The sequence below is a fragment of the Lissotriton helveticus genome, chromosome 10, assembly GCF_964261635.1.
Source record: "Lissotriton helveticus chromosome 10, aLisHel1.1, whole genome shotgun sequence".
Classification (NCBI taxonomy): domain Eukaryota; kingdom Metazoa; phylum Chordata; class Amphibia; order Caudata; family Salamandridae; genus Lissotriton; species Lissotriton helveticus.
In genome coordinates, this window is record NC_136071.1 from 424679032 (window position 1) to 424702311 (window position 23280).

The 23280-nt window shown below is 48.1% G+C and overlaps 1 protein-coding gene across 2 annotated transcripts in view; it reads left to right on the forward strand.

Moving 5' to 3' along the window:
- The first annotated feature begins 21098 nt into the window (after window positions 1-21098).
- The window catches only part of PPL (periplakin), a 465062-nt gene continuing 462880 nt past the window's right edge, over window positions 21099-23280 (forward strand). The window contains exon 1 of one of the 2 annotated variants that reach the window (XM_078662907.1): window positions 21099-21333. The gene's annotated coding sequence lies outside the window, so the exon portion shown is untranslated. The remainder of the gene's footprint in view (window positions 21334-23280) is intronic. The other variant, XM_078662909.1, reaches the window with a different exon arrangement.

The window sequence follows — 23280 nt, forward strand, 5'->3', positions numbered from 1 at the left end:
ACACCACTGTCCCTTGTGCAGTGCGGATCGACATTATCGGCAGTGTTTGAGTGTCCTGCCTAATCAGCCAGGTCAAAATTTTGCCTGGCTTGTCGCTAGCATGGTGAGTGCGCGCCGAGTGTGCGGCATAATTTAGATTTTTGAGTCTGTCCAAGAGTTGGGTATGTTGCGCACGAGTGGTTATGAGTCTTGTGTCGTCACCCTGCACAGCTTCCTGTTCGCAATCCAACAGGGTAGACTCCACCCTCGTCAGATCTCTATCCACCTGGCGCCTCAGTCCTGCCTGCGTGCCCAGACAACAACCTCGCGCGAGTACTTTGAATGCGTCCCACTCGACCTGCGGGGAGGACGCAGTGTCTGTATTAGCATCAAAAAATTGAAGAATGTGAGACGAGAGTGTTTCTCGGAATGGGGCATCCAGTAAGACGTCCGGCTGCAGTCTCCATGTGGGGATCGGTGGGTGTGGGCGTTCCCAGGCAAAGTGAAGCGTGTGAGGTTGTGGTCGGAGTGAGTGCGGCCTAAATAGCAGGTGTCAGTGACATGAGGTAATAGGTCTCTAGACAGCATAAATCTGTCCAGTCTGACATGTAGTGTGTGCGCACCCGAATAATATGAGTACAGTCGTATGGTGGGATTGCGAGTACACCAGGCATCATGGAGATCCCACTGAACCGCCCAGTCAGCAAATGTGCGCGAAGTACCGGTTACCGGTGCACTCGCCAGTGGGGGGAATGAGCGGTCGAGGTGGACATCCAGTACGCAATTATAGTCGCCCCCGAGTAAGAGGGGAACGCCCGGCCATGTCGCCAGCGCTGCTGATAACTGCGTCAGAAAGCGTCCCTGTTCAGTGTTGGGGGCGTATACAGAAGCTATGATTATCTGCTGACCGTCCAGCCTACCCTGTAATATTACATATCTGCCCTCAGGGTCCAGTGTGCTATGAGTGAGAGCAAAGGGGACCCCCGGACGAACCCATACCAAAGTTCCACGCGCATAGGCTGAGTAATCTGTGGCGTGCAGTTGCCCCCTCCACCTGCGACGCAACGTGCGTGTCTCATGGTCAGTCAAGTGTGTCTCCTGCAGTAGTGCTATCTGCACCTGATGTCGCTTAAGATATGAATATACCTGGTAACGGCGCGAGGGGGTATGCATGCCACGCACGTTCCAGGTGCAAAATTTAACAGGAGACATTACATTGACTTTGACATTCCCTCCCCCCCGTCCCCACCACCCACCCCCAACATCCCACCCAACAGCACAAAAGGCCAATGTGTCGCACCATAGCTCCCACAGCACCCGCGCCGCCCCGCCCGCACACAGCAATGGGGAAGGGAAAAAGCACCAATTTCAGAAACATGAAAAACATAAACAGAATTCCAAAAGGACAACAGCCGAACATGTCGCCGTCCAAACGCTCTAGTGAGCACTAACAGTTCGTGTCTTCAGGGGGCAGGGCACTGAGGTTGTAGTATTAAGTGTACTAAGGATTCATGCAAACAGGGTGAGGGTGTAGGCTCCCCAACACAGGCAGTTATTGTTTCAATGCCCACAATCAGTGAAAGTCACCAGTACATGGTGGAGGAAGTCCAAATGGGCCAGGCATCGGGGAAGTAACAATGGGAGTTGGCGGGGCGCACACAGGCACTCACCTCTGGGGAGGTATGCCCACCTCGCCATGTATATCCAGGATACTCCACTGTTCGGGGCTGACAAGAAGTTTCAGCAGTGCATGTTACCTCGCACTGGTGCCCAGGAGGCAGCTCCAGACCGGACACCATCCCCAGGGGGTACATCAGCATGGCCAGTATCGTGTGGGCCAGCCCCGGGAGAAACGATATCACCTTTTCTGTGGAGGTCGACCGGTGGGAAAAGATCGTCAGTGTAGCAAATCAGCAGTTTGCGGTGTGACGTCGGGAAGGTCTCCCGACACCTGGGAGTCTGACAGCCCGTAAAGATATTCATCATCACTTGGCTGACGTTCGGAGCGGGCTCCCGGGGCAGGGTCTCCCGAAAGCGATCTGCTGATTTCCGCAACCATGCGGAGAGCCTCCTGTTGTTCAGTCTGTTGATGTTCAGGGGTAGGGCCCACTTCTGTGTCGAGGCCGCCACCGATGGTCTCCTGCGTCGGCGCCGTCGGCACCTCTGTCGCGACGCATCCTCGGGGGCATCCCACCAGGTTCGGTATCAACACCCGAGTCGAGCCAAGACTCAACCTCCTCAGGGGTATTGAAAAAATGTGTCTTGTCCTAAACCACGACTCGCAGGCGAGCAGGGAACAGTAAGGAGTATTTGAGAGCCAGGCGGCGGAGGCGCTGGTTCACTCCCAGGAATGAGTGTCGTTGACGCTGTACTTGTATCGTGTAATCTGGGAAGAACATGATTTTCGCGTTCTCAACTCTGATTTCAGTGAGCTTCCTCACTTCACGGAGGATAGCGTCACGATCACGATAGTTCAGCACACGAATCAGCAGTGGTCTCAGGTTGGAGCCTTCAGGGGGAGGTTGGGATGGCACGCGATGGGCTCGTTCCACGACAAAGTGCTGCGAGAGGGTACCTTCCGGGAGAATGGTTCTCAGCCAACGCTCCATGTGTTCAGGTGTCGCTCTAGGTTCCCATCGCTCCGGAAGACCCACTATGCGAATATTGTTCCTTCGGGGCTGTCCTTCCGCGTCCTCTGCACGGTCCTCCAAAAATTCCACCCTGTTAAGAATGTCACAGACATGTGTATCCAGTTGGGTGACCTTGGGAGTCAGTTCTGTCACCGTGGATTCCAGGGTGGTCGTGCGCTCAGTAAGCCTCTTGTGGTCAGCGCGGAGGTGGGTCAAATCTATGGCCACACTGTCAATTTTAGTTTCTAGTGAGGTGCGGGTCAATTGCAGCGACTCCTCCAACCGTTCCATTGCCGCCAACATGGTGTCCAGCTTGGAGGCCGTGTGATCCTGTTCAGACGGCTTCATCGTCTTGCCTCTCACCTGTACGCCACTGGCCACGGCTCTCATTTTGGGTCCTGTAGACATGGAAGGTGTCGCTCCGTAGAGCTAAGCAAGCGGAGCAAGTATATGTGTATATGTGACTGGGATCAGCCCTCTGCAGGAGGGCAACGCCGTATGGCCGCAAGGAGAAGGAGTCACCTGTGCTCGCACCGCCAACAGGACCACGGAAGGAGCAGGGTCCGTCGAGAAGCGGCACAAATCCTAGGTAAGCGCGCCACAATCCAGCCGCAAGTTGAGATGAAGGTACGCGGATGTGAGGAGGGGACTATATCTGTCAAGTGTCCATCCGGCTGTTCTCCAAGGTGGTAGCAGCCATAAACCAGGTTGCAAGCCCCCGCAATCCTCCCCGTGTCACTGGGTGCTCATCAGTCTCCCTAGGCGCCCCAGCGACTCACCCTCGCACAGTGCAACGCCATCAGCGTCTCAGTAGGGAGCACAACGTGAGTGGGCGGGTAGCAGGACAGTTCCAGGGTGCGACGCCGGTTCCTCGAGCCAGTGTGAAGCGGGCGGAGGGCCCCGCGAGCAAAGCAGGCCCGCAGCAACGATCTGGGCTGTCGTGGAGTGAGGCAGTGATCAGTGTCCTCGTGGTAGCCCCTCAATGACGTCCACCACCGCGCCAGCACCCAGGGGGAGCCGCTCTCGAGCCGTAGCGGGGGGAGGGAGGGGGGGCGCCAGACGTAACTCACCGCGCTCCCCGCCGCCCCTCGGCCAGGCACCAGGTGACTCCGGGTTGCAGCTGATTGGTGAACGCGGTCCTCGGCAGGATCGCCGCCAAGGCGCCACAGTCTCCCGCGCCTGTCGGTGTCCCCCGTCACTGCATCGGCAAGGAGGTAGGGCCCGTCTCCCAGGCCCGAGCGGCCACAAGTGTCGGGCGGAAATGTTCGCAGCCGGGGGGCCCGCGTCAAAGTTACTGGGCTGTAGGGTGCATCAAATGAGCAAACGTGGCCCCGGTAAACAAGTGAGGCACACCGCCGGGCCCTCCGCGGCAGTTTGTAGCTCAAATCCGTCATAGCGGCAGGGGGCCCCGTGGCCTCAGCTCCCCCTCACAGCAGCACAATGGATGGGGGTGACCCCGTCTCGCCGCCGGAGGTCCTCCGCTCACTCACAGTCACAAGTTCCGTGGATGGAGCCGTTGAGCGGCGTCGCTCCTCCGCACTAGGCCTAGGCGGTCAGTTGGATCCCCGGCCTCGAGTGTCGCACCACGCCAGGCGGGACCGTCCGTAGGTAGGGCAGGCAGCAGTCACCTACGCTGGAGCAGTTCCGCTGGGGTCAGCAGTCCCAAACTCCGTCAGGGGGTAGAAGGGTGTTTAATACAGACTCGCTGTCAATTGCCAAGCAAAGCGGGGAATTTTCACGGAGAAATGGCCTGTGGTAGGGGAGCCTCTTACGGAGCTCTACCCAGGCACGTCGTCCACCATTGCGTGCTCAGCCACGCCCCCAGCTACTGAGTGGATCATACATGGTAAAATTACTCTGCCTGTTACAATTTTCCATTTTCAATATTGCCTAAAAAATATACCAGCAGGCGAATATGAAAGGATGGGTAAAGAATACATCAAGACTTCCTGGGATATACCATACACACACAGATGTTGGAGTGGGGGGTGTGAAGTGTTTATTAGCGGTTCCAACTGTGAAAATGCACTAAGCGGTTCTTTCCTTTGTCAGGGTATTAATTTACATGGGGCTTGCGATGGATCCACTACAAATGTATCCTGTCACCTGCAAGGTTCACCAGCTGCAGTGATTAATCCAATTTTTGGACTACTTTCTAATGGGAGTTACCTCATGTTGAATGATCACAGCTGTTGTGGCATGTTGCCAGGTATTTCATATCTAGTGACTGTTTCATTCAGGGTCACTTGCTGTATGCAAGTATTGTTTCCACAAACCAAGACAGTCAGGGAGTCGCCTTTATGGCCTTCACTGAACGTCTCGAATTGATACTCTAAGCAGAATGAAAGCCATTCTTTTACAAAACACTGTGCCACTGACCTCGGCCAAAGAACCCTATGATCTACAAGTCGCAAGGACTTCTGCCGAGATACATGCCCTTTTGAATACAAACTGCCCTATACATTTCGCAGAAATGTTGGCACGTATCTTAAACATGTCTGATACGAGCGGTATTGTACATCTATTTAAGAACGTGTTTTCAGGACTGTTAGCACCTTTTCAAGCAGTCCTGGGAATACTTCCCAACTTTGAGCACTCTGTGTTTGGCGGACTGCCACTACTTTTTGGACTCGTTGCAGGGATCCTATTTTTGCTCCTACTGCTACGATATGGCAAGCCAAATCACCAACGCCACTCCAAGCACCATAGAGCGAGCTCTATTGGAGATGAAGTGTTGTGAGCGCATCGTCCAAATTCTAGGTTTACCTTGTCTACGCAAATTAAATACCACATGGTTTTTGTCATTCAGACCAATCTGGCAAGATTGCATCTTACCTGTTCTACGATGCCTGCTTTGCGGTGAAGAATGCGTACTAGACATCTGTCTAACACTCCCATCACTGTAAAAACTACAGGAGCAAAAACCCATCAACTGCGTTGGGATTGGGGTAAGTAGTATATAGTAAACGTATGATATCCCAACTGGTATAATTTCAAGGCAAATACAATTGACATGTAGAAAACATTATCAGAGAGGAAAAAGGAGACTCATACATAGTTATGAATGTGCACAAGACATCATATTATCCAAAAAAAAAAAAATTTAACAGTTGTAGCAGCACTGTAAGTAAAAAAATAATAAAATAAATAAAGACAACCCAAATTGTACTTGGTGCTTATAGGGTGTAAGGGAGGTACACGGTGGCGACGCAAGTTACAATGTGCAGAGCATGTACGGCTCAAGGTGACTGGTGTGAGAATATATACAGTGAATAAAGGCAACAATATGGTTTCAATTGAGTTGTGGTCTAATTTGTTCTAGATGAACCATATGTATCATCGCGCCTTTGTTTGCGCTGCGTGGTCGACGGCGTTTTGATCCTCTTAACTTTGGATCATCATCAGGACTGGGTTGGTAGAAACAGTGCTGTACAAGGGGGTAAGGGAGGGCGGTTAGAGGGATAGAGTGATTATAAAGGCATCGCAGGCGAACTAGATTCGAAGGGGACAGGGTAGCGGGCGCGGAGGATGGGGGTATATGAATGGATCACCCACAAACCGGGATTGGTAGTCATGGCCCATGGGAAGGGGTAGGACCTGGAAGTCGCGGGTAAAGCGCTGAAGCAGAATGATCGCGCTGGGGGTGTGAAATCAAGGAAGGTGGCGTAGGGGTAATAGCTAGGGAGCAGCGCAATGATCAATGAGGTGTGGGGTATGTCGGGAGAGCAGCGGGGGGCTGCGCAAGGGAGGACTGACGTGGGTGGGGGAATGGAGAGCATGTCATGGCAGGAGTTGGGCTGCGTGGGGAGCGTGCTAGGTGGCCAGCGAGGATCGGGCTGGTCAACAGGTGTGGGTACCCAGTCGAGTTAGGCTCACCTGGTCGTTCGGAGTCGGGGGGCGGGAGAAAGGAAAGAATCTAATGGACAGAGTGGTCCGATCCAGGGGGGATGCGTTGGATGCGAGTCTGCGCAGTTATCCAGCATGGATCGGCAGGGTGTAAATGAATCTGGGCAGGAGAAAAACGGCACGGGGCACAGATGTGCTCCGCGACCGGACCTTGAGGCATGATGGGGCAAGGGAAGGGAAAGGCTCACCTGGGAGGAGTCAAGGGAAAAATCAGTATTGGCGGAGGCCGAGGCTCCGGTTCCATTGGACAGGTTCGTAATTGCAAGGGAATCCTATCTGGCATGGTAAAGGCGTAGATCCGTGAGTGCTCGGCCGGGGATCAAGAGTAATTCTGGAGGCGGAAAGGGGGATAGTTAGCGAACACATAATCGTTTCATGGAGCGATCTCGTGATCGGGAGCAGAGACGGGACACGTACCTTAAGCGGGGTCTGTTGTGGAGTGAATCCAAGTTGCCAAAGAAATGCCGGCAACAGTGGGAGGTTAAAAGTACTTCCGGGGGGGAGTGGCTGGGACAGGGTTGGGCGGGAAAAGGCCGTGACGTGTGGTGGGGCCGGAACAGGGGAACCTGAGCTAGCTGTATGGGCTGGGCGTGTTACAGGAGAGGAGGCAGCAATCCAAGTGCATATAGAAACATTAGGCACAAGAACAGGCTAAAAGAGTGCAGATGTGCAGGTTAGCCCGTGGCTCCTGCATGAGGTATTGACATGTAGCTAAACCATACAAATAAAAACCGGCATGATTATACAACAATTACATACAGTTACAGCAATATTCTTGTATTTAGCAGGGAATTGCATAACAATTACATATAATTACAGCAATAATCATGTGTATAATTTGTGTATATGCGGGAGCACATGGGTGTTCAGTGATCCTTAGCAGGGGATCAGGCCTCAAACAAGGTGAAGTAAATAGTATAGTTCCGGTCTCATAGCAGCCAGCTAGTATGGAGTGGGGGGAGAAGAAGAGAGGGGGGTGCATGAATCTGACCAGGGAAAGATAGCTGCTGCTTGTAACAAGATGGGATGGATTGGGTTGAACGAGGTGGGCCTCCAAAATCTGATCCATAGATGCAGTCACTAGGGGTCAAAGCTGTAGAGCCATATAATGAAGCACAGAGAGGGACAGGCAAGATTTAGATGGCAATGGTGCTATTCCATTCATCAATGGTATTTAGTCCTCTATTGACAGAGTCACATATTGTCATCCATTTACATTCACACCTGTTTAGGAGTATTTTAATGTCACCGCCTCTGGGTGGTAGGGTGACTTGTTCAATCACCTACCATGTGATGTCGGTGTCTTGGTGGTTCTTCTCTAGGTAGTGAGAGACGAGAGGTGCCGTGGTTACTTTGCAGTTGATTCGACTTTTGTGTTGGATAATTCTGTTCTTTATAGTTTGAGTAGTTTGTCCAACATAAAGAAGTTTGCAGGGGCTTTGAATACAATACACCACGTTTTGTGATCTACAGTTCGTGTGGTGTTTAAGTTTGTATGTCTTGGCCTTGTGGAGGAATACTTTGGTGTTTAGTGTGAGGTCACAAATGGAGCAAATCTGACATTTGAAATGGCCGACGACAGGTGGGAGCCCCTACGCTGCAGTAATGGTATGTTTTTCTGGCATTTTCTCAGGCCATGTGATGGCGTGGACAAGGTGTGACGCTAAGTTATCGCCTCTTTGGTAGGAGAAGATTGGTTCGTCTTTGAAGGCTTCAAAGGGGCGCAATATGGACCAATTCCTTTTGATGATTTTAGCCACCTGGTTACTGCTGGGGCTGAATCTTGACACAAAGGGAATTCTCTTCATGGTTTTCTTGGGTTGGGTGGTGAGGAGGTGCTCTCTGTGGCAATACTACGCTCTGTTCCGCGCTCTCGATACAATGCGTTTGGGGTATTCTCGGGTGACCAGTTTTTTGGTAAGGATATCAGATTTCCGGAAGTAGTCCTTGCGCCATTTGCAATTTCTCCTAATCCGGAGAAATTGTCCGTAAGGGAGTCCGTCTCGTAGTACTCGTGGGTGGTAACTGGTGTACTGTAAGAGCATGTTCCGTTCTGTAGGTTCACGGAAAAGACAAGTACCCAATTTGCCTTCTTCTGCGTAACCACACCTGTTGACCAGCCCGATCCTCGCTGGCCACCTAGCACGCTCCCGCGCAGCCTGACTCCTGCCATGACATGCGCTCCATTCCCCCACCCACGTTAGTCCTCCCTCGCGCAGCGCCCTGCTGCTCTCCCGACATACCCCACACCTCATTGATCATTGCGCTGCTCCCTAGCTATTACCCTACGCCACCTTCCTTGATTTTGCACCCCCAGGGCGATCATTCCGCTTCAGCGCTTTACCCGCGACTTCCAGGTCCTACCCCTTCTCATGGGCCATGACTACCAATCCCGGTTTGTGGGTGATCCATTCATATACCCCCCATCCTCCGCGCCCGCTACCCTGTACCCTTCGAATGTAGTTCGCCTGTGATGCCTTTATAATCACTCTATCCCTCTAACCACCTTCCCTTACCCCCTTGTACAGCACTGTTTCTACCAACCCAGTCCTGATGATGATCCAAAGTTAAGAGGATCGAAACGCCGTCGACCACGCAGCACAAACAAAGGCGTGATGATACAATATGGTTCATCTAGAACAAATTAGACCACAACTCAATTGAAACCATATTGTTGCCTTTATTCACTGTATATATTCTCACACCAGTCACCTTGCGCCGTCCGTGCTCTGCACATTGTCACTTGCGTCGCCACCGTGTACCTCACTTACACCCTATAAGCACCAAGTACAATTTGGGCTGTCTTTATTTTATTATTTTTTTACTTACAGTGCTGCTACAAATGTTAATTTGCTTGTATTTTTTTGGGACAAACATGATGCCTTGTGCACATTCATAACTATGTATGAGTCTCCTTTTTCCTCTCTGATAATGTTTTCTACATGTCAATTGTATTTGCCTTGAAATTATACAAGTTGGGATATCATATGTTTACTATATAACACTCCCATCAGGCATGCCTATGGATATCGATGCTCTGCTGCACCCGGTAACGGCCATGCTCTGTGTTGTCCCCAGCGGCTACCGATCCTGATGACCGCATCTATTGAGATCTCACAGACGCAAATTACTACTGCTTAGGTACGAGAGGAAACAACAGGCACGCAGGTAACATCCGATAAGAACATTGCTGATGCGACCAATGCTGAAGGCGATGCTTCTAATCTATGTGCGGTTAGTCCTCTAAAGGAGGTAATCCAACTTTCACCTACAATGGTAGACGACTTTTTGTCTACAGACATAGAAGATTTCATGTTTTCTCCAAGCCCTAACACTGACTTTTGATTTTGGCACACAGTGTTCTGAGAAACTTTGAATTTGACCTTCATTTTTCAGGGGTGTGGAAGTTATTAAAATATCTACTTGTCCATGGGGCAGGTTGCTTAATAAATCTACTTGTCCTGTAACAAAATCCACTTGTCCCTTTGGTGCCATGTAGTGCGCCGACAAATTATGGCAGAAATCTCATTATATAAGAGCTCTTATATAGCCTCTCTGATAATGCCAGGGTTCATACCATGGTAGTGTTTGAATACTAGCAATCCCTTTATGTTGCCATGTTTTGGCAGATCTACATACTGGGACTGAAGGTAGTGGTAAGCAATAGTTTCAGGGTTGGAATGCCCTTTTGAGTCTGTGCAAACCTACTAACCTGCATGTTTAAGGGTTTTCAACAACTCTTCTCTAATCTTGTCCCATACTGAGAAATTTTGGAAATGTACTCCTGATAATGGAAGACACAAACCTTCTTCCAGAGTTAGGAAAAAAGTGGTTGGAGGGAAAATGATCTTGCAAACACTCAGGTTTTCGCATGAGCAAATCTACACATGCACATATTGCTCATGCTAAAATGCAGTTCACAAATATTTTCGAGGACTACAATTTCTTGTCCTACTTCTGTAAATTCTTGTGAATTCACGAAAACCATATAGCTAAACTTAATGCAAGTACATATACCAAGGGTGCACTTTAGAGACTTTCTTTAATAATTGGGCCCCATATTTTGTCTGGCCTTAACCATGACCTTTTGGGTTTATTAAAATTCTCTCTCTCTCTCTGTATTGGCTGGCTTCACTGTGAGTGACAGCATTCTGCTCTTTCAAAAGGAGCATATCGGCACACAACATAGTTTTGTTCAGTGCCAATAACTAATTTGGCAGTGTGTGCTTTTTGAGACCAAAAACAATTTTTGCTTTTGGCAATGTTTGTTGTATTTGTGAGGGCCCGGCAGCTCTCACATCAATAAGGTTTTACAAAAACAATGCTAAAACAAGTCACGTATTTCTAAAACTAAAACACTGACCAACAATTTCAGACACACTGGCTTTGCCAATGCTTGTTTATTTTTATGTTTTCCATAATCTTATTGATACGGGTTACTCTGATTTTCCAATATGAATATCTTTGGGAAATACTAGCATGCATCAACACATTTTACTAAATGATGCTGCAAAGAAATGGTACCTGAAATTTTACAGTAGTTTAGCAAAATATTTTTTTCCCTACTTTCATTTAGGAGCATTATATATTGAAAGCTAAGAATCATTAATCTTGCTTTCAAGCTTCTGCAAATATTTGCATCTAATCATAGAGTATTCTGGGAGCATTATGCATAGCCTCATATTGCTAAACTTTGAAACCGTGTGTATACATTTTTATACTGGAACCACTGTAAGTAGTGCAGTCAGAATTTACATTTATTTAGAGCGTTCACTCTAATAATAAAGGCTTTAAATGAATGAACCATGAATACAAATTTGAACAGCATTAACATATGCATACAAATATTAACTTAACTGCAGGCAGTGCCCTTCCCTGACCTTTAATGTGGTACTGCAAGCTGGCAGCCAAAGGGTTTGTGCTGCAGGGGGTTGGGCCTACTTGTCCCAAGGACAAAATACACATTAAAACTTGTTGCCCTTGACCCCAAACAATATGTCCTGGGCGTCGGGCTATAGGAATTCCACATCCATGATTTTTTTTAAAAAACAAGGGACTAACTTTGGAACTTTTTCCTATGATTAATTTTTTTTCTCCAAATTTGTATTTTTCATTTTTTGGCACAAGTAATCTGCTTATATTAGAACTATTCATAGAGAACAAGAATTCTTTGAATACTTCCAGAGACAATATCTGACCTTGTCCACACCAACATGATTATGTAATCTGAAATGAAATGGTTTTGGCCCTTTTTCTTCTGTATTTACGAGCCATTTCATAAATGTGTATATATAAGTATATTCATTCAATTAGCATTCATTGCCAACCTATGCTTAGAATGAAACATTGCTTTAATATGTACAGCACCATTGCATTTTATGTATCGCAACAGTTTTCAATGCATTTTTTACAATGTATTTTTAGACATGTTCTTAGCCATCCATACGTAGCTATGTTTTAGATATGTTTAACATGTTAAGGATTTAGTAACGTCGTACATACGAAAGTGGAGTGGGTGTTGTGTGTCAATTTAGATTCCGTATGAATTTCCCGATTCATTACCTTATATAGGTATAATTCACATTGCCCTTATATAGGCATAGAAATCCAGCCCTTATTTAGGCATTGCTCATGCTAAACAAATACAGGCATGGCTACTTACATCCGTTCATCTACGCCACAACGAGTTCTTGGAAAACCAGACTCTTGAACCCTTAGGACTTCCCCTTGCTTGGATATTGATTTCTCCAAGAACTCATTTATTATGCATGAACATCTATTCCTTAGGGGTTCATTCATGACGTTATGCCCGACTTTTACGTCAATACTGGCATTCCTAAACACCTTCAAGGTATAAATATGCCTTCACTAGCCATGGCAAATCATGGTTCGGTCCACGGTTCGACTGCCTACTTGCACGACGCGGTTCGCCACGGCAAGTTCGGAAGGAAGTCCAGTCCCCAACTGACACAATGACCAGACGCTGCCATCCTCCTTGCCGAGAATCCAGCTCCAGTGTTTCTGACTCCCCTTGTGGGGTGTTAGAGATCGAGACTTTAGAAAGAGATACCAACTCTCTAATTCTAAGGTATGGAGCAGACTAGAACATAAAGAGACTCTTGGCAACTATAGCTAAACTAGACTATAGCTAAACAGCACCTACTTCTTCCCTCATACTAGACTTAGGTTGGGTACACTGGGGTAGGATTATTTAGAAGCACCAGATGAGTATTTTAGCCTGCGTTATTTATGTATGTATTTTTATGAATATATGTCATAGCTACAGACCATGCTATTGCAGTATTATTTAATACTACTGCTAATGCTGTACGTATTATACTTCGCATTCTGTCTTACGATTGTAGCAGTTCATATCTCTTGCATGAGAAATAAGACTTTTCAATAAACCCTTTTCATTGATACGCCCGTCTATCTATTTCTGTGCAACTCTGTAGAAACAAAGCATGCACGATTGACTGAGTGAAACGGTTATCTATTGTTTCCACGACTCTGAAGAGATTGTTCCGATTCTAAGGGAAACAAAGTTGTCATGTTTATGCAGTTGTCAGAAACTAATCCCTTCTTGTTCATTCGAGAAGTTTCTAGTGACCTCTGAGTTAGCTGGCACACACAAGTAATTAAGTTTAATGTACTCGATAGAGACATACTGACCTCAGTCCTATGTCAAAACTATAGTGTATGTTATTCCAATGCGCAGAGCCTATCAGGGATATAGGAACTACACTACAAAATGGATTGTTTTTCTAGTACACTACAACATTTAAATGAACTGCGTAAGTATGTTAGAATATATCCGATTTGGGAACACAAATGAAGCGCTATTTTTGTTATTTCTGAAGTGTGTTGGAAACATACTTTAAAATGATCCCCAAAAATCATTGCACTAGGTGATGCAATTCTCACACAATTCTGTCTGTGCACTGTATAGTTTTATTAGTAAAATGTATGTCTGTGCAAATGTAATGGTCATTTCAATTGAAAATGTACTGTCTGTAATGGCAATGTGCAACCGTACAATGAAAACTCTACTCTATGTCGTTCCACACGACTGCACTCTACTCTGCACCACTATACTTTACACCGCTCCACGCCACTGTACTCTGCACCACTCCACGCCACTGCACTCTACCATGTATCACTCTACTATATGCCAGTTCACTCTTCGTCACTCTATTCTGTGCCACTGCACCCTACACAACTCAAGTCTCAGCCACTCCAATCTACTCTGCTCAATTCCACTCTGCAACATTGCACTCTATGCCAATGCACTTTACTTTGTAACACTGAACTTTATGACCCTGCACTCTATGCCATTCCACTATACGCCACTCTAATCTACTCTGATCCACTGCACTCTACACCACTTTACGCCATTACACTCTTTGCCACTCTATGCAAATGCACTCTACCCTGCACCAATCCACTCTACTCTTAAACTATTACTTTTAACCACTGCACTCCACACAACTGCACTCTTTGTTACTTCACTCTACTCTGCATCACTTTACTCTACACCATTCTACACCAGTGCACTCTGACATTCTATAACACTGCACTCTCTGCCACTGAACTCTGTGCCACTATACTCTGCATTACACCACGCCACTGTACACTACAACACAATACTCTACACCCCTCTACGCCACTGCACTCTGTGCCACTCTACTCTGCACTACTCCACTCTTTGCTACTCCACACTATGCCACTGTACACTAAACAAAATACTCTACACCACTCTACCCCACTGCACTCTGTCACTCAGCTCTTCGCCACTGCCCTCTATATCACTCAATGTCACTCACTCTGCACCACTCTACTCTGCGCCACTGCACTCTACTATGCACCACTCTAATCTGCGCCACTGTACGCCACTGAATTCAATGCCACAGCACTCCATGCCACTATACATGCAACACTCTACACCAGTCCACTCTATGCCACTCCAGTTTATGACCCTCTATGTCACTGCACTCTATGCCACTCTACTCTGCACCACTGCACTCTACTATGCACAACTTTAATCTATGCCACTGCATTCCACGACGCTGCACTGTACACCACTGAATTCAATGCAAAAGCACTCAATGCCACTATAGTCTGCAACACTCTACGTCAGTGCACTTTACACCAGTGTTAACCTGGGTTAATGCTGAGGGATGCGAAAGAGCAGTGCACAGACTTCGATATCAGTACTCACAAGATGGGGTGAGGAGAAATGTGCAAAACTGGGACAGAGACTCAACATTTATCAGTCACCTTGCGCTCTAAACCTTCAGGGAAGATGAAAATAAATAGTGAGTTAAGTTTGACTTTGTTCATCAGTGACATTTTAAGAAAAAAATATACGTTTACCATTGTTACCAAAGATTTCATTGGTGCAATCTGTTGACAGTTAGTTGGTGGTTAATTTAATAGAACATTTTTATTGAGTAGACAAAACCCGCCCAAAACGCTTGGCTTGGGGACAGGATGTGGCAGAACGACCAGAGCCGCCGACCTTTGTGCTTTGGAAACAGGCTAGAGCCCGGGCGTCGGCTCAACATTCTGTGATTCTTGGGAAATCATTTAATCTCCCCATGCATACCAAAAATGAAAGTGTCCTTGTGTAGAGTAATTGGGTACTCATGGCGCTCCAATACCTTTGGGTGGAGTTGGCGCTACGTATATAAAACTGCAATAAATATATGTACAAGTAAAAAAACAAGCATTTACAATGCAATGGTTTCGCCTTTGGAAAAGTTAGAGCTATTGGCATTGCTCATGACATTTCTTTTTTTTTTTTTACTTCTAAATAAATGGCATTGTTGTTTACATTGCAATAGGTCTCACATTTGTTGGAGTTGGAGCTACTGGCATTGTAAATGGCAATGTTTTTTATTCATGCTTTGTTAGCAGTGGAGTGATATTTTTTTTAAGTGCCCACTATACCATATTATAAGCTTTTATAGCAACTATACAGTAAAGCTATAGCTATTTTAACGTAAAAGGGTGTAAATGGATGAATACAAATACCAAAAAGAATCTTAAACTGTATGGTGGAATGTATAGCAGGTGACAGACTACCGATCACAACATACGTACTTTAAGTAATTGTGGAAACCATATGTAATAAAAAAATCGGTAGTATGGGGTGTCAATGACGCTTATGCAAATGATGCTCAGCTGGTGAAGTGGTCAGCTCTGTTTGCAGATGCAAAGTGGTGAAAGGTGAAGTATTCAGCTCTGTCTGCAGGCACAAAGGGATGAATGGTGAAGTGGTCACTCTTCAGCTGTGAACATGCTCTTTACTGTTGCTCATGGGCATCAAGAGAATCTGCCAGGTCTGAGTCATTTCTGACACCTTATGTGAGGGCTGGGGTTTGTAAATGCACCTACATTAAACACCACTAAGAGATGAAGCGATTTCTGTGACATCACGTGATTTTTCTCCAAAATGTTTTTTTCACTTTCACTTTTTGGGTTTTCCGGGATGCTCTGGCATAAGATTCCCGGTTCCACCATGATTCGTTTTGTACAATAAGAAAACACAATAACTAAAAATACTCTCAAACTACGGTTTAACAGAGACACCTTTTTCTGTGTAAAAAGCACCTCACCATGGACCAAGCAGGGGCACGTGCCCCTAATCCACAGCAGGATTGAGACACTTCTCTGACAGGAGTTGTGCCAACCCACCTGCAGCCAACGCCATGGGTCACAGGAACATGAGATAGAGAGAAGGGGAGGAGATAGAGAGAAGGGGAGGAGAGAGAGAGGGGGGGGAGAGAGAAGGGGGGATGAGAGAGAGAAGGGGGGATGAGAGAGAGAGAAGGGGGGAGAGAGAGAGAGAAGGGGGAGAGAGAGAGAGAAGGGGGGAGAGAGAGAGAGAAATGGGAAATAGGAGAGAGAAATGGGTGACAGAGAGAGAAATGGGGGACAGAGAGAGAAATGGGGGACAGAGAGAGAAATGGGGGACAGAGAGAGAAATGGGTGACAGAGAGAGAAATGGGTGACAGAGAGAGAAATGGGTGACAGAGAGAGAAATGGGTGACAGAGAGAGAAATGGGGACAGAGAGAGAAATGGGGGACAGAGAGAGAAATGGGGGACAGAGAGAGAAATGGGTGACAGAGAGAGAAATGGGGGACAGAGAGAGAAATGGGGGACAGAGAGAGAAATGGGGGACAGAGAGAGAAATGGGGAAGAGTCTGGAAGGGTGAAACGAAAGGGAGAGAAGGCGATAGTTTGGGGGGTACAGGAAAGGGGCAGGAGGTGGACAGGCAATATAAATTTTAAAAACAAGCGGTAGATTTGGAAGAGGAAAGCAAAAGAAAGATAGGGCGAGTACAATGTATCAATGGAGGATGTGAGAGGATGGGAGGGAGAAAGGAAAGGAGGGGGCATACTAAGTGGAGAGGGGTGTGTGAGGACAACGGTGAGCGGGCAGGAGGGACGGCGAATGGAGGAGGTTGAGCTGGTCAGGGTGCGAGGAGAAGAACGAGAGGGAAAGGCAGAGCGAGGAACCAACGAGGAAATAGAGGGGAAACGCGAGAGGGGACGGCTGGGGCATAGGGGAGAGTGAGGGCAGAAGAGAGCCCCCCCCCCCACACACACACACACCCAGAGCAGTCACATACACACACACTCTGGAGCAGTCACACACACACACACACTGGAGCAGTCACACACACACACACACTCTGGAGCAGTCACACACACACACTCTGGAGCAGTCACACACACACACACACTCTGGAGCAGTCACACACACACACACACTCTGGAGCAGTCACACACACACTCTGGAGCAGTCACACACACACACACTCTGGAGCAGTCACACACACACACTGGAGCAGTCACACACACACACTGGAGCAGTCACATACACACACACACTCTGGGGCAGTCACATACACACACACTCTGAGGCAGTCACATACACACACACCCTGGGGCAGTCACACACACACACACACACACCCTGGAGCAGTCACACACACACACACACCCTGGAGCAGTCACACACGCACACACACACTGGAGCAGTGACATACACATACTGGAGCAGTCACACACACACACACACACACACACTGGAGCAGTCACATACACACACACACACACACTGGAGCAGTCACATACACACACACTCTGGAGCAGTCACATACACACACACTCTGGAGCAGTCACATACACACACACCCTAGAGCCCCGGTGTGTCTAAGACGACAACGTACGTTTATCAAGCATCTCAACAAAGCATCAAGGGAACCCTGTTTTGCAAGACTATTTCACCTCAGTTATCATACCACAAATGAGCGGTTTTAAAAAAGAGACCATATTCCATATTTTTAATTGTACACCATGCACCCATAATGACATTTATCCCATATTCAGGTTTAACTATGCTCATTTTTGCGCCTCAAGTTCCTGCTGAATGACTTGTGCAGAGGTGGTCATGGTGCAGTCAATGAGGAGAAAGGTCACAGTTCAAACCCTCTAATCAATACCACTGTCGAGAAGGCTGCACAGATTTACCAGCCCTGGATTTAAAGGTATCCTGGCAACAGCATCACCCCACGCCTGGGCGCTGACAGCAGTGACGGATTCACAGGGAGAGGACCCCCGAGCGGTCACAAACTATCCCCGCGCGTGCCGAGCAAGAGGGCGGCGCACATGTTGACAAAGACAAAAGAAGCCTTGGCAAAGCCAGAATGTTTGGTTTGCATTTTGAGTGCCGGCTAAAACATTAAGAGCGCCTGATGCACAGGAAAAAACGAACTAACCGATTTTTATATACGATGCATCTACGGAATATGTACTTTAATGTGCCATGATTTCAGAGTTCTTTTGAGATATAAAATATTCCTTCATGCGCTGCAATGCAATCATTCCATAGCAGGCTGAATACTATACCACCACACGTCAGTGCTGAACGCTTACATCCCTCAGTCTTCTTGCCTATTAACCGACCTCATCTTAGCTATCCGTTTGTTTTTTGCCACATGTAGTTCCGCATTTATCAAGCGAAAACCAAAACAAAGGGCAACAACAAACATACACTGGAGATCTTTTAATAGAATATCCCATTTTCGGAGTTTTGGTACAACAGCGCACAGTGCATGTTCTGGACACAGGGGAAGCTATTTTAATCTAAAACTATAAACTACACTCTGCAATTTCCCAAACGTCATATTCATGCTATTAGCGTAGATGGGATGAAAAGTATGACATTAGGACCCCACCAGGATGGAACATAGCAAAAATAAATGGTCATGTTCCTTTTAAAATAAAATAAAAATCTGATTGAAAAACGACGTGTCTATAGCAGTCCAAGTGTGCACGTGTTCACACAAATAAAGTGAGGCGCCTCCTGGCACGTGGCAAGGACAAAAGGTAATTTCGGTGAAATGCCATCTGCCACTCAGCCGCCCTGTACCTCAGGCAGCCTCCCTAACGTCTAAAGTCAAATCATTTCTTCTTTTTCGGACATCAAAGGGCTGTAATACAAAGTTTCTCTTTTTCTGCCCAGAAACAGTGTTCATTTTCCAAATCCTTCGTGTACACGTTTCACTTATCCCTTGTGCAGCCTCTGATGTGCCTGTCACCTTGCACACTTTTTATCTGAAAAGAAAAAAGCAGCTGCTACTTCCAAGACAAAACGCCTCGTGGAACACGTACGAAGTGGGAAGTGGGAAGTTGCAGCATAGCGCTGGCGGTACACGGACGGATGGGGGGGGGGTCGCAAACGGACAGCGGGAGCGGGAACGGCGCAAGAAAAATAAAACAGCACTCACTGTGGTGTTTCCCAAATAAAGTAGACACTCACCTGGAGAGGGAGGCGGGGATCTGCTGTAGGAGGGGAGGGGGAGAGCGGAGGCCGTGTTACAACGGCATCGGGACCGGCTGCGGCTCGGGAGGCGGGGATCTGCTGTGGGAGGGGAGAGGGAGGCGGGGATCTGCAGTGGGAGGGGAGAGGGAGGCGGGGAGAGCGGATCGGGATCAGCTGCGGCTCGGGAGGCGGGGATCTGCAGTGGGAGGGGAGAGGGAGGCGGGGAGAGCGGATCGACATTAAGAGCGCCTGATGCACAGGAAAAAACGAACTAACCGATTTTTATATACGATGCATCTACGGAATATGTACTTTAATGTGCCATGATTTCAGAGTTCTTTTGAGAGGGGGGGGGCGCAAACGGACAGCGGGAGCGGGAGCGGGAACGGCGCAAGAAAAATAAAACAGCACTCACCTGGAGAGGGAGGCGGGGATCTGCTGTAGGAGGGGAGGGGGAGAGCGGAGGCCGTGTTACAACGGCATCGGGACCGGCTGCGGCTCGGGAGGCGGGGATCTGCAGTGGGAGGGGAGAGGGAGGCGGGGAGAGCGGATCGGCGGGAGAGGACACGGACGACGGGAGGGGGGCGGGAGAGAACGCAGCACTGCAAACTTGGGAAATGCTTAAAACAAAGAGCACAGAGGTACGAGGCACAGAACGAAGTAAGTTGCAAACAGAGACTCCACAATAGTCTGTGTACATCTGTCCAAACCGACGTTCGCACGGTAAAGCCAGACCAGTGCTCGTTTTATACCCGAAAGAGCAGCAGGAACGATAAACACAGGATCCATCCGATGTCGCATGTACCACCAACAGAGTCTATAATGACGGCAGTAATTTAAGCACAGCCACGGCCACAGAGAGCTGCTCTGCAGAAGGTTAGCGCTTTAGGTCATAAGCAAATGCAAATGCGTTACCAAGTACACTGCAGCCGAGCGCTCACGGCTGCCTGTCCCACAGGCTGCGCTTCATTGCGGTCCGACATAACTAAAAATGTCAAGCGGGAGGGGGCGGGAAAGGGGGAGGAGAGACGCAGAAGACGGCCGGAGCAGGAAGGCGGGTGCCGGCTCAATGCCGGACCAGATTCGGGGGCGGGAGAGAACACGGACGACGGGAGGGGGGCGGGAGAGGACACGGACGACGGGAGGGGGGCGGGAGAGAACACGGACGACGGGAGGGGGGCGGGAGAGGACACGGACGGCGGGAAAGGGGAGGGAACGGGGAAAAAACGTAACTCCGCCCTGGGAAAAAATCTCGGGAACGCCCCTGAATCTGGTCCGGCCTTGACGGACAGATCCGGCACTCAATGGCTAGCCTCCATTTATGGAGCTAGCCAATGAGAGCCGGGGGACGTTCCCGAAGTGCTTAGTGTCGACATAGGATTTCACCTGCGCTGAAGAGCTGCGCAGAGCGCAGCCTTCGGCAGGCGAAACCCAAAAAGCACACTTAAAGTGGGGCAGCAGATAAAAATTAAATTAAATTTAAAAGAGCGCCGCTTTATATGCCCCAAATGCAGGAAAAGCAAAACACTTAAGAAAATAAAAATTAAAAAGGTAATGGCATTATGGGCCAAAAAGAGGCTCGTGCTCCCGGCAGAGCATGGCATTCAGTTGGCGGCTAGTCTGGCTATAAATAACACTGATATGATTAGGGCCGGTGGCTCGTACAGCAGTAGACTTTGACCAAATAAACTCTACGGTTTTAGTTTCAGTTTCTAGCCAATTTTGAGTTTTCCCCGCGAACCACGCTCTAGGCCGCTCCCTGAGCAAATAACAAAATGGAAGCTGAGAAATATATGTCCCGACGTCCCGACGGTCGGTGCTGGCCGTCACTCCAGGCACCAGCGTCCGATGCGGTGGTTATACGAGGCAGAACCCCAAAATACCTACCATCGAAGTGTTCCTGTTTCTGGACTCGCCGTGCTTTCTCCGAGTTCCTGCTTTGATTCGCATCAGTCAGCCTGCAACTACCTACACCACGTACTAAGGTGAGCTGCGCTGCGCTGCGCACAATTATATGTCGGTGGGGGGAGGGCGAGGTCATAGGTCACGGTGCATCGCTGGCGCACCAGCAAGAGCAGCGTGAGGGGCCACGCAGAGGTAAATACAAAATTCATGTGGCAAGAAGAGAGGCTAACTCCAGAGCAGGCAGAAGTGCTGGAGACAGAGTTGACAATTTGAAGTCTGGAGACAGACTCGGTGGAACAATTGCAGCAAACAACATTTAGCTGGAAACCAGAAGAACGCACGAGTGTAAGGCGGGGCATTGGAGCCCTCACTCACCGCCGCTCGCATTCGGTGATTCTGTGAACGGTCACTGAGGCCCCTCTAGGCTGTTTTCATGTATGAGATAGATTCGAGACATGCCTGTCAAACTGCAGGATAACTACCTTGGAGCCTCTGCAAAGCAGCATGGTTTATTCAGTCGAAGGAGCGTTGTATTTATGTGCATTGTCAAGAGGTCGGAAAAAATATACGGTATACTCTCTGTATGATGTGATTAGATATGGTGTTGTGCCAGGATATTACGACCAAACGATCACTGTTATGGTTACGATTTATCTGTAGGCCAATATTTTGGGGGTCGACATTGTTAAACGTAACCTCTACTATATTGATGTGTTACGTCATGCTTGAATATTGTTATTGCACACATTGTGGAGAAGTAAGGTGATTAGATATGGTGTTGTGCCAGGATATTACGACCAAACGATCACTGTTATGGTTACGATTTATCTGTAGGCCAATATTTTGGGGGTCGACATTGTTAAACGTAACCTCTACTATATTGATGTGTTACATCATGCTTGAATATTGTTATTGCACACATTGTGGAGAAGTGTGGCTCACCGGTTAGAGGCGGCAGACCCAGAAGCAGAAGTCGGCCCGGGACCAGGGTTCAATTCCCGACGCGGCAGGGTACGGAACCAATATCAGGGGGCTCGATAAATCTCGCCTCGGTGCCTCTCTACCCATGGGTCCCACGCTGCAACTCTGGGCAATAGCTTGCTTAATCTCCACAACGGCCCCCTCGCTGCTGGGGATGCCTGGCTTCACCTTGGGGATGCCCAACAGGGACCATCTCTCAGGGAAAGCCAGGACGGGTTCACCAGCGGCACACAGCGCCAAGAAACCATGCGGTGAACGTGCGCTCTACAAATTCAGACTAACATAACATAACACAACACACGCAGTAATATCTTAACTAACCAATTTTCGGGAAAACTGATTATTTCCCAAAATTTTGACAAATGACATCATCCTCGTGAGGTATGGATTTCGCCCTATGGGGGTCCTTGAATTTAGTACAATATACTTCTAAATGCTGCAGTTCGGTGACCATAAATATCTGTCTGAGAAAAAAGTTAAATATATATACAAATGGATGGCATGGTGGTGGACATTGCTCCAATGATGCATTGTGGGTTCTTGGTGACATTTCAGAAACTTTTGCAGTTCACCCTTGTAGTTTTTAGGTCGAGCCTAGGCAGAGCATGCGCTGCTTTGGGAGGAATGCTGTTTTGAAGTATGGAATAGAAGCCCCCCCCATCTTTTCATTTGGCTTTTGTTACTGTCCTTTCGAAATCGTTGCTTTTGATTGATAAATAGGTTTAGTAGTCCCTCCTTGGTACCACCTTGCCTGCATTTGTAATCCCCCAATAAGTACTGGACTTTTTACATGTGCTGTTACATGGTCTGCGTTATCGACTCTGTGGCACTATTTTCGTTAATGATCTTCCAGTATTTCACCCAGGACTTGCTTTCCTACAAGGCAGCACGCGGTCCGCTTTAAAATTTTTAATAGTAATAGTTGGAGGTCCACTATAACTATAGCTGCCGCACTTATTTTTGTAATTTGCAGCGAAGTTCGCTTTAACCCCTTCCCTGCTCCGCGAATTCCGCCACGGCGGGGAGGGCTAGGGGTGGGCGTGGCG